Source organism: Haliotis asinina, chromosome 16 (genome assembly GCF_037392515.1).
Source record: "Haliotis asinina isolate JCU_RB_2024 chromosome 16, JCU_Hal_asi_v2, whole genome shotgun sequence".
In the NCBI taxonomy this organism is placed as follows: Eukaryota; Metazoa; Mollusca; class Gastropoda; order Lepetellida; family Haliotidae; genus Haliotis; species Haliotis asinina.
This window is the reverse complement of record NC_090295.1, coordinates 12,544,994-12,557,958: the sequence shown is the minus strand read 5'-3', so window position 1 is coordinate 12,557,958 and position 12,965 is coordinate 12,544,994.

Genomic DNA, 12,965 nt, shown 5'->3' with positions numbered 1-12,965 from the left:
CCAACCATCTCTTTATAGCTAATATTTATCGACCGTAGACGCTCGTATCTGCTTTAATATAACACAGCCTTTGGAATACCATATTGACACCAGATATGTTTTCTCGTGGATGCATATCTCCACACTGCAATACCCTTCAAGTGATTGGTCTTACGCCGCTTTTAGCAATATTCTATCAATATTCCAGAAATTGCACACATTGTGCCCACGTGGGGATTCGAACCCGGGTCATCGGCTTAGTTAACCACTAGGGTACCCCACCGCCCCGCAATACCCTTGAAAGCTGCCTTAAACCGTTACAGGTCACTCACTCTCTAAACGACAGATTATTCTGAAAAATACTGAGACACACATTTTGAAAGAAGCAGTCATATCTTGAATATGCCAACCGTGGCGTATATAATGAAATGGATGCATTATATTATTAATATCTGAGGTTGTTGTTCATAATTATATTGACTTAAGGTATTAACCATACGTCATATGATTCCAGCCGTCCTGCTGGCCGTGTGTCGGGCATCTTGGAATGAATACGGTGACGAGTCAGGTCCACAGACGTATGAAGTCCGCTATGATGAACCTCCACAGGCGTTCCGCCAACCATCGACGGGTTGCTAGGCAACGAGCAGTGTTCATGATTGTACGTTAAAAAGAACTGGAATTATCTATGTGTTTGTTTCTAATATAACAACAGTATGGTTTTGTGATGTCGTGATAATTATTTACGTTTGTAAGGCATTTATAGCTGTGGAAATCATATGAATTAGTCTCTGACGATCAGTGATACAGTCATGGACATGAAGCTCAAGGCATTCATGTGTGGTTTCTGTAATTTGCATATTTCCAATCCAAATATAATTTCTCATTAAACAAGAGCTTTTTGCTTTAGTAGTAGTAGTAGTAGTAGTAGCAGTAGCAGTAGCAACAGTAGTAGTAGCAGTAACAGCAGCCTTAGCAGTAGATAGTAGTAGTAGTAGCAGTAACAGCAGCCTTAGCAGTAGATAGTAGTAGTAGCAGCAGCAGTAGCAACAGTACTAGTACTAGTAGCGGTAACAGCAGCCTTATCAGTAGGTAGTAGCAGTAGTAGTAGCAGTAACAGCAGTAGTAGCAGTAACAGCAGCCTTAGCAGTAGATAGCAGTAGTAGTAGTAGCAGTAGCAACAGCAGCAGTAGTAACAGTAACAGCAGCCTTAGAAGTAGATAGTAGATAGTAGTAGTAGCAGTAGCAACAGCAGTTGTAGTAGTAGCAGCAACAGCAGCCTTAGCAGTAGATAGTAGTAGTAGTAGTAGCAGCAGCAGCAACAACAGCAGCATTAGCAGTAGATAGTAGATAGTAGTAGTAGTAGTAGTAGCAGTAGCAACAGCAGTAGTAGTAGCAGTAACAGCAGCCTTAGTAGTAGCAGTAGCAACAGCAGTAGTAGTAGCAGTAACAGCAGCCTTAGCAGTAGATGGTAGTAGTAGTAGTAGTAGCAGCAGCAACAGCAGCATTAGCAGTAGATAGTAGTAGTAGTAGCAGCAGCAGTAGCAACAGCAGTAGTAGTAGCAGTAACAGCAGCCTTAGTAGTAGCAGTAGCAACAGCAGTAGTAGTAGCAGTAACAGCATCCTTAGCAGTAGTAGTAGCAGTAGCAGTAGCAGCAGCAGCAGTAGTAATAGTAGTAGTAGTATTAGCAGCAGCAGCAGTAGCAACAGTAGTAGTAGTAGCAGTAACAGCAGCCTTAGTAGTAGTAGTAGTAGTAGTAGTAGTAGTAGTAGTAGTAGTAGTAGTAGTAGTAGTAGTAGTAGTAGTAGTAGTAGTAGTAGTAGTAGTAGTAGTAGTAGTAGTAGTAGTAGTGATGCTAGCGTAATAGTAGTAGTGGTTGTAGTTGTGGTGTTAATAGTAGTAGTGGTAGTAGTAGGAGTAGTAACAGTAGCAGCTAGTAGTAGTGTCAGTATCAGTTTAATATTAATGATACAAACAGCGACCACTATGACACATATCTACTTCCTTTATCAATTTATTTAATTTGCTAGAATGTCAGTTATGCTTTTGTCCTGTCAGAATATTTTCATATTCCTTTTACAGACCCCGGTCAGGTGGAACATCAAATCACCATGACATCATCTACATTCATTAATAAACACAATTTTATACCTATACCAATGGGTGAAGTTATTTTTTTCACAATCTTCCAGTGGTGGTTTTGACCTTCCATATCAGTTCAATGCTCAGCACTTTACCGGTGTCAGCATGTCATGGAAAAGTCTTCTTGGAGGATGGAGATTTTCAAATGTATCGACTATATGTGGACAACGGTTCCATTTTTCTTGCCTTTACGAGCAGACAATGTGGTATTATATATTCTATTGATACATGTTGGACCAATGTGACACTAGGTTCTGTGAAATGCAACACCACCTGTCAGAAAAGAACATATTTAATTTCCCCCCGAAATGATGACTGGTTGCCTAAAAGGAATTCTTAGGCTGCGTTTTCACGTTACGTCTTGTAATAGCTAAATGAACAAATAAGAACATACCGAGAATCCTGTCAGGAAATATCATCCAGCAGGAATTATGAACACTCGGAGACTAATATCCAGAACAGCCATAAACAGGTCACCATAGCAACTCGAAAGTGATAACAGCCATAAACAGGTCACCATAGCAACTCGAAGTGATAACAGCCATAAACAGGTCACCATAGCAAACTCGAAGTGATAACAGCTATAAACAGATACCATGGCAACTCGAAAGTGAATGTGTGTTTGACTCTGAGTTTTCTTTTTCTATTTTATATCTATTAGATAATTATATACTAACAGAAATTAATATGCGAACACATGAAGTGCTCCTTTATTTTTTTCCAGAATTCCACTCACAGTGAAATATATACTTCCATCAAAAGTTTGGACCCACTAGTCATTTACAACAGGCAACTGTACTAAACGCATTTTTGCAAAATATTCCATGCTGTTAAAATGTACTGTTTACACATGAACCGATGTATTGTTAAGCAAATATGTAACTTTGAAAAAAATATATTGTCATGAGCTCAATAAATGAAAAAAATCAGCGAACATTTATGAATTCTTTACAAAAGTTTACACCCAAACGCAGCTGTGCACGTACATAATATTTGCATATAATTTTCAGCAATTTGACGCATCATCCTCGCGCATGTCATCTGCATATATGGTATATAGTTGGTTTCCCCAAGTTAGTGGACAGATCTATATTGTGAGTGTTTTAAGCGAGTCTAAACTTTTAAAGGAAGAATATATAAAATGGAAAAGAATAATGGCAGATTGTTCTTTCATGTGTCCGTTTATTCGTTTATATGGGTACGCGTTTTCAACTTAGTTTAATCCCTGGGCTATAATATTCTTTTCAGTATTTTCAGAACAGTGGTAATTTCTCCATAGTTGATATCTATATTGTTTCCGTCTCAAAAAAGTTAACCTCATTACAGTTTAATAATCAGGACTTTTCGAAAAGTGTGCAAAACTATTATTTCGGAATTTCGTGTATTCATTTGCAGATTGATTTGGTGATTTTCCCTTTCATCTTTACGAAATTCTCTACAGTTTCCCTTCCGAATACTTTCAAATTTTAGTCTAAATGGGTTTTAAGTTTTAGACATCTGCTAAAAGTATGTCCTGTTTAAAGAGTCCTATATTAGTTGTTTTATTCTTCACGTTTTCGTTTTTACCAAAACCTATTTGACCTGTTTGATTAGCGTGTGTTATTTGCACTTCCTGTGGTGGGCCAGCCTAGTGGGTAAAGCGTTCGAAGAGCCCGGTTCGATTCCCTTCATTGGTCCAATGTGTGAGGACCATTTCTGGTGTATATTGCAGGAATATGGCTTAAATGCGGCGTTTAACACACTCACTCACTCGTTGCTCTTCGAATTTAATGCGTGCAGTATTACCTTGCACGTGCGAGGTGTATCTGGCGTTCTTCTTGGGCAGATTGATCAGCTGTCACCCTGCGTCACATGAACAGGTGGGACAATTACACACTTTCTCACTGACCAAAACTTAAAGCATCCGTGAGTCGTTCAGTAGGAAAGTAATTTAAATATTGACATGTGTCTTTTTGTTTGTTTGTTTCTTAACGCTACACTCAGCAACATTCCAGTAAATTGTCTGACTGGACACGACAATCCAGTGATCAAGCGCATGAGCAATCAAGTGAGCAAACCTGCGCATCTATGCACTTAACGCCCCTTCCGACTAGCGTGTTTTGAGGACCATGCAGAGCGCATTGATAATCAACCAATGAATAATTATCAAATAAATGATCCAAGATGAACAAACCCGTATTCAAAACCAACCACACTAATGACACTCTGGTCACATTAAAAGTCAGTCGACAATGCCTTGCTATTATTTCACAGGATTGTGGGTAATAGCCTTGCTATTAATTCGCTGGTCTGTTTCCTCTGAGTGAGCGAATGTTATTTTCAGCTGTTTTTAGAAATATTCCACAAATATCATGGCGGGGGACACCAGAATTGGGTTTCACGATTTGCACCACTATGGGGAATCGAATCACGGCCGTTTATGTGTTTAGCGAAAGCTTCGACTACTGAGCTACTCCACCATCCTAACAATACTGTGTAACTTAAGAGGACAATTGTTACATGTTTAATTAGGTTCCACACACAAAAAAGATACACTAAGAAGGCCTAGAACAATGATGAAACAGATACTGATTGTGTTTTTTTTGTGTGTGTTTACACACGGTGGGGTGACCAAGTAGTCAAGGCGTCAGCTCGTCACGCCAAAAAAATCTGTTCAATTCCCCGTGTGGGTACATTGTGTGAAGTCCATTTCCGTCAAAGGTAAATAGACTCATTTATATTGCACATACCATAAAGTATCGAAACATGCTGTTCGATGTACGTAAAACATATGTGTTGACTTCTCCCTAGGGAGCTGATTTGTTAAAAGAATGCCAGAAAATGTTCCTGATCAGTACTAGGTGCGTGTATATGTAAACAGCCTATAAAAATACTACCACATGGCTTTGCTGCGTTTTCTTCGTTTCTTTCTTACTTTGCCGAACACGTTCCTCACAGTCGGACACACGTGATTCAGAAATTGAACAGATTTTTATATCTCACGGGCGGTATGAAATTAAAGAATGGAGGAAAGGCGCCTTCAACGGAATTTGGACTGATGACACCATAGTTGTAACTACAGACTGCTAACCGCAAACCACGAGACTCGCAGCTGGTAAAGGAAAGAAGGGTGTTGAATAACCAGATTATACTTCCCAGTGCTTGGCATATTTATCCTGGTCGGTCATTATATAAACCTTATCAGTCGTCTTCTACAACAAGTATTCATCAAACCTTTTCACAATGTACAAGCTTGTACAAGTTCTCCTCCTTGGTAAGTTGTGGTATTTTTGTGTATAAATTGAAATGTTTATTGAAATTAAATTCAAGAAAACTAGTTACTGTAGTTATTCAACATTAACTTCAATTTCCATATACGCTGGAAAGATGTTTACGTCTAATTATGTGTGACTCTTTTCTAATAACGGTTTTAAAATATACAGATTATCTTCTTAATGCGAAAACTTCTCATTCCTGTTCGCCTATGTTACAGGATACTTACTAAGAACCACCACCTCTCCAAATGTTTGTTCTGTTCGAGTGTCTCTAGCTATAGGCGTGTCTACGTATGTGCTTGTTTGAGTTAGATACATAAAAATATGAAAAATGAAAAATGGAAGACGCTGGTATGCATGTGAAACACATGTGCGCTTTCTTTAATCACGCCACTAAGTGTCCACATATCCCACTCTGAGACACAGAAATATTATTTTTGAACATCATATAGTCATAAGCGAAGCGAAACGTTTTAAGATATACATGCCTCAACAGCGACAACATAAACAGGTTTAGCATTTTCGTTTTCACTAATTACATCTAAACTGCTGCACACAGCCTTAACTTAGCCATGCTCCATGGCTTTGCTGAATGCTACCCCCATGGAGGTGCAGTAATTCTATCCTATAGCGAGGATGGGGGATAGTCTAAGGACGTCAGTTTTTGTAGTGGGCTGTGGAATATTTATGTTTTTTTAAAAAAAAGTATCATATAAACTGTTACTATTTCTCTTTGAGACTTTTTTAAGTCTGTCTTTAAGTTTGTTTTCTTGCATTCCGCCTCGTTTTGGAATTGTTAGTAGGACACCCGATTAAAAGACGGTAACTGTGTCTGATGCACTTCTTTCGTTTATTTATTTATTTATTTATTTATTTATTTATTTATTTATTTATTTATTTATTTATTTATTTATATTTTTTATTTTTTGCTAGATGTGATCAACATAGTGACGAAAGTCACTGACTAAAGAATTGCTTGACACCATGGAAGATATGATGTGGAAATCTGAAAGACATACACGATACGTTGTATATAAATGCAGCCTCATATGATGAATATTTCAGTTTGTTATTGGACAACAGTTTGGTAGGACAAATTCACGTGTACGTGAACATGTGTTCATATGATAGGGCTGGCGTACTGGCATCTTAGAATGAACATGGTGACGGATCAAGTGGGTCTTAAACCGTCAAAGGTCATTTCCTTAACGACAGCTTGACACTATACACATGCAGTTTGGAAAACACTGAGGCACGCAATTTAAAAGAAGCAGTCATATCTTGAATATGCCAACCGTGTCGTATATAATGAAATGGATGCATTATATTATTAATATCTGAGGTTGTTGTTCATAATTATATTGACTTAAGGTATTAACCATACGTCATATGATTCCAGCCGTCCTGCTGGCCGTGTGTCGGGCATCTTGGAATGAATACGGTGACGAGTCAGGTCCACAGACGTATGAAGTCCGCTATGATGAACCTCCACAGACATTCCGCCAACCATCGTCGGGTTGCTAGGCAATGAGGTGTGTTCATAACGGTAACTCAGTAAGACTTAAACATGAAGTTAGCAATTCTAGGGAGTAAATATGAGTTAATGAATAAAGCAAGTTTTGTATGAAATCCAAGTGAACCACTCTGGCCTTATTTGAGTGTGATCTGAATTTGATTGTCTGAGACCCGCAAAATTATTGTGATGGTGAATGGACAAACTGGGCTTTTAATTAGGGGCAGTGGGATGATAGCCTTGTAGCTAAAGCGTCCGTGCGTCACGCCGGAGACTGGGGTTCGATTTATCACATGGGTACAATGTATGAAGTCCATTCCTCATATCCCTCCCGTTGTGATATTGCTGGAATACTGTAAAAGTGGCGAAAAATTGAAAATTGATCTATGTTGATATTTTTTATCAACGATATATACGACATGAAATATCCGCTTTCTCAATACAGTGGAAGCTGTCAAAACCGGCATCTGCCCAATCCGCCAAGTTGTCAACACAGGCATAAGGTCTCAGTCCCATTCATGACATGTACATTTATCATCAGCTCTACAATCCGGCACCTTGCCTAAACCGGATTATTTCTTCAGTCCCTATGAGTGCCGGTTTAGACAGCTTACACTGTATTCATTTCAATGCCCTCATAATTTCTGTTATTTTTTTCAGAAGTTAAACACGTAAAGTGGAACAACGTATTGCCTGCTGTAATACGGTGTCGTTTCCTTCCTCGTCGCCGTCGCTCCAACATTTCACTGATGCCGACTGCAAATCCCTGTTTTGACATTTACTACAGGTTTTCGAAGTTTTTCATGAGAAATATTGCCTTGCCTTTTCAGTGTATTTGTCCCACCGGTGGGGCAAGATAAGCTCACCTTTACGTGAACACCTGGTGCCATCACTATTTGATATTGATTCATGCATCCACTTTGTATATCATTATGTCATTCACTGGGTTGCCCAGTCCAGACAGCTATACAGATATAATATCAGTGTGAGTGGGCAAACAAATATGCTCACAGTACGGTCTGAATTGTACAGTCGATTTTGCTTTTAGCTTTTAGATATTTTAATTGATGTGGAAAGGCTTTTTATCGGTGTGCATTTATAAATAAAGTTTCACGCTCAAAACGTTGTTTGTTTATTGTGCATGTAATACCCTGTGGTTGATAATAATTATTATTGTACTGACTTTGATCTATCAGTTTCAAGTTAGACATAAAATTACCCTAAATTACAATAGACATGACGAATACTTAATCTGGAGTCACTCAGGACATTTCAAAAGATTTAAATTTAGAATACTTACTATGAGTCATGTTATATCGTTTCAAACTCTCAACAGTAGTGATGTGATAGATACAATAATATTTGTTTTGAATAAATTCGTCTGTGACATATTGCATTTAATTGAGTGATGTTTACTCTGAGTTTAGTCAATTGGATAAATTATTTTATTTAAAATTTGACACAGAAGACTGGTTTGATGTCGATATAGATTTCATGATAAGCTTCACGTTAGCACAGAGGAATTCAACCATATGATCCGAAACGGGGAGAATATTCATAAAGCCTGTGTAAGCGAAACATGGAATATGCTTGAATGAGTGTGGTTTTACGCCGCTTCCAGCATTATTACAGCAATATCACGGTGGGGGACACCAGAAAATGGCTTCACACATCGCTGCTACAAGGAGAATTGAACTCAAGTCGTGAATCACTTTGCTTACCAACCCCAGCCCAAGCCCACCCACTCCACTAAACAGGGAATATATCAATCCATGTTCAGGCTGTAACGGTGATGAAGGACACAGCAGGCCAGCCCTATCACAGCAAGGGGTGTGTGGGGGTGTGTGGGTGTGTGTGGGGGTGTGTGGGGCGGGTGGTTGGGGGTGGTAGCCTAGTGGTTGAAGCGTTCGCTCGTCATGAAGAAGACCCAGGTTCGATTCCCCACATGGGCACAATGTGTGAAGCCCATATCTGCTATCCCTGGTCATGATATTGCTAACATATTGCCCAAAGCGACGTAAAACCGTACTCACTCTCTCAATATCACAGCAACCTGAAACTTGTCGAACCTTTCACGTGCAATCAACAAAACCTGACAGTAGAAACCGTTTTGGTTCCAGATTCTTGACCCTGGTGGGGCAAGGGACGCAACTGCGCACGGCCACTTACGGCGCCTCAACATTCATCAGGGATGTCATTAAAATACATAAAATCAGAGACCGGGTTCCACAATTTACCAAATATAAGAAGAACGAAATGAAAATACAGGGCATGGATAGTTCTGTACGAAAAACCACAATGAATAATAATGACATATTTTTTAAACTATAAAACCACCTTGCCTCGCCAAAAATGTTTCTCGAACAAACGTAAGTGTACACGAAGCAGCGTGTCCAGCTGTGGTCAACATTAGTTAGCCATGTATGCAAGCGTTACATATTTGGTGCTTTCAGATAAACTATATATACCGTTGGAAATATGATCTGAAATGCAATACCAGTCATACAGAAATGCATAGAATACACTCACATGACAATTTTATATTTTGTTTATTCATGAAGCATTCAATAAAAATGCAATAGTTGTGGTTGCACGATGATAATCATATGTTCCGTTTGGTGCACGAGTGCAACCGTTTAAGATTTTTATTGGACAATTTTTGTCTTAAACTGCGCGACAATGTCATGGATAGGAAATGTAAAGCAGAATTCACAAGCAAGTTGCGACAGTCTTGAGATGAGATAATAACAGTAAAAGGTCAAATACCAGTCAATATTTGTCAGAAACTGTTAACATACCGAGATTGAATGTTGAACGCATAGACCATTTCTATTGTATGGTCTTTGCTGAACGTCACTCACAGGACTTATACACCTGGAGAAACTGTGCATATTCTTTCAATGTACTCCAGAACATTACATAGAGGGATCGGTACCAGTGTTCCAGCTTCAGTTAGACTAAATATGGTCAGAGAAGAGTAAGACAGTCGATACACGAGATCCTGTGTTCATATGCTGCCATTGAGGCTGAAAGACATGCGCTTGGTTTGAGGAGGGTATCCGTCGAAACAATAGGTATCAATTTTCAGAAGAGGAAAAAATCCAGAAATGTAGTGCAGTGGTTAGAGCGTCCGCCCTGAGAGCGGAAGGTTGCGGGTTTCATCCCCGTTGGCATCATACCAAATGACGTTAAAATATGGTATCTCTGATCTGCCGCTCGGCATTAATGGGTCCAAGGGCTGGTCGGCTGAGTGTCAGTACAATGTGTCCTGAATGGGGTATTCTTACTTAACTGCGTGGTAATATCAGCGAACTAGTACAAGCAGCAACACATACACACGCATGGACGTCATCACATCATTGAAATATTCTTAAGTACGACGTTAAATCCTACTTCACCTCACCTGTGTTCAGTTTCACCCTACTTCACCTCACCCCACCTCCATATACTTCCATCCCCACCAAGACACATGGGTGTATACTGTGTTCAGTTTCACCCTATTTCACCTCACCCCACCTCCACATACCTTCATCCCCACCAAGACACATGGGTGTACACTGTGCTCAGTTTCACTCTACTTTACCTCACCCCACCTCCATATACCTCCATCATCATCAAGACACATGGGTGTATACTGTCTTCAGTTTACATACAATCGCCAAAGGCTCACAAAGTACAATGATTTCCTAACATATATTTTTTTAAGATAAGGAAACATGGAGTATAATATCCCTTTCCTTATTTGTGTTTGAAATAATGTTAATGTTAACAACATGCTTGATACAACATTACATTCCATTAGCAAGTCGCTTGCAGCTTTTTGAATGTTCCAACGGCTATCACAGCGACCAGTCAATGAACCCAGTTGGACAAGGACAGATTATCGATATTCTACAGGAAGAAGACTGTCAGATGACGTTCTTTTCACATTGTTGAGCTGTGTTTTGGGCAGAGATATACATATATATATATAGATCAACTTCACTTCATTCTCATTACCGGTTTTTTATTCAGTCGTCGACGATCAACATATAGCAGCATGCAGTGGATATATTTTTCACTTTTCATGTTGGGTATGTTGTTTTTTATTCGCAGTATTTTGAAACGAAATGTAAGCATTTTTTGTGTGATGTAGTGCATTAAATATGTCCAGATTGCAATCAGCTACGTGATGACTTTTACATCATGCTCTCTTCAAAAAGACTTTATGAGTGAGTGAGTTTGTTTTTACTCCGCTTTTTGCAATATTCTAGACTAATTCTTATTCTCTAAATTTTAATATAATTTTTTGTTAACAAACTAACCCATATGCATTGGAAAGGAGCCCCATGAAGACCAGGACACGTGGGGAAATCTAGATTTGCTTTACTTGGGGATTAAGCATTGCGGGGAGGACTTGGCTATACGGAAAATAATGTGCTTCAGGATCTACATTTTCGAAGCTCTCTTAGTGATAAGATTTTCGTAAGTTAATGTTAATGTATGACACTTACGACTATCTCCGCGCTAAGAGACCTGCGAAAATCTAGGCAGAGGGGCTGTGAGATAGACTATCAATATTCCAGCAACATCACAGCAGACCCTCACTATTGACCCTCACACATTGTACCCAAGTGGGGAATCGAACCTGGGCCTTCGGCGAGACGATCGAATGCTTTAACCACTAGGCTACCGCACCGCCCTCAAACTGTATGATCAGGGGGACGACCTAATGTCAACGTGGGACAGTTGAGCATGGCCTTTCTTCGTTAATTTTGAAACCCGTTTTAAATCGCTTCTTCAAACAAATTCAACTTTCATCATAGTCCTGTTCTTCCGTGCTTGCTTTAGAAAATTAACATTTTCAGTCATAACATTCATAACAATCAGTAAAGCTTTCGGAAGTTTTCATGTTTAATATGTGGAGACATTTCCAAATCTGAAGTCAGTGACAAGTACGATTTCCAAGGCATTTCCTCAGTGTGTTTCTGTGTTCTTTCCGGTGAATGGTTGATGTGCCCTTGCATGCATTTGTCATTCTCTAACGTTAGCGTTTTACTTCCTTACTGCACATATAGAAGAACCACAATACAACGATACTATTCGCCTGTCCTATATCGAATAATAGAATAATAACCTTTGTCTTTTTGTCTCAAACGACCGCAGTTCTCTTCAGCCAGTCGTTTGCTCTATTCAGGGAGATTGAATTAGCACCTCCCTCGCCGAAAATGGAAGTACGGGGTAAGCTTGATGTTTTATCTTTTCCTTAGATAGTCACTTCAAAGTGAAAGTAAATGCGCTGTTAATTCCAAATACCACTCGTACTTATGGGTAGTGAGTGAGTTTAGTTTTACGCCGCACCCATAATACTTCAGCTACATGGATATAAGGGTAGTAAAAGGGGTAGGCTACTGCAAACGCTCTCGTGTTGTTGTGATATCAGAACCAAAACATGAATACTGAATGGAAGTATTCCGAGATGGGATGTGGTTAAATCTTTAATATACATGACTGTAGACACGAACTGCATGTACAAACACATGTTTTTTTTCTAACAGTTTGCACTTTAGTTCTGCAAAAATCAGATAAAATATTATGCTGATAACATATCTGAGATAAAGTAGGTATCAGCCGAATATCCATGCAATATGACACATGTGTGTGAATATCCATGCAATATAACACATGTGTGTGACACAGGAGTCTGGGAAATATAGGTTCAATAGTTAATGCTCATTATGTGTAAAAAAAGATCGCACATGAAATTTTACCCAGTTTAGATGTTCGTTTTTCTCTTTACATTTTTGTGGACTTGACTCCTTACTAAACTTTCATTTTCTTTTCATTTTCTCATGATGTTATTATTGTTCCTTTACAGAAGCAATCAACTTTGGTGGATCAAAACGAGTCAGCATAAAGTTCAAGCAGTGAATTCATGACCTTCGCTATGTTGCATTGTATCCCCATTGCATATTCAGTGGAAGCTGTCAGTACCGGCACTCACTGGGCCTGATGAAATAACCAGGTTTAGACAATGTGCCGGATTTTAGAGCAGTAAATGTACAAACCACGGATGGGACTGAGATTTCATGCAAGT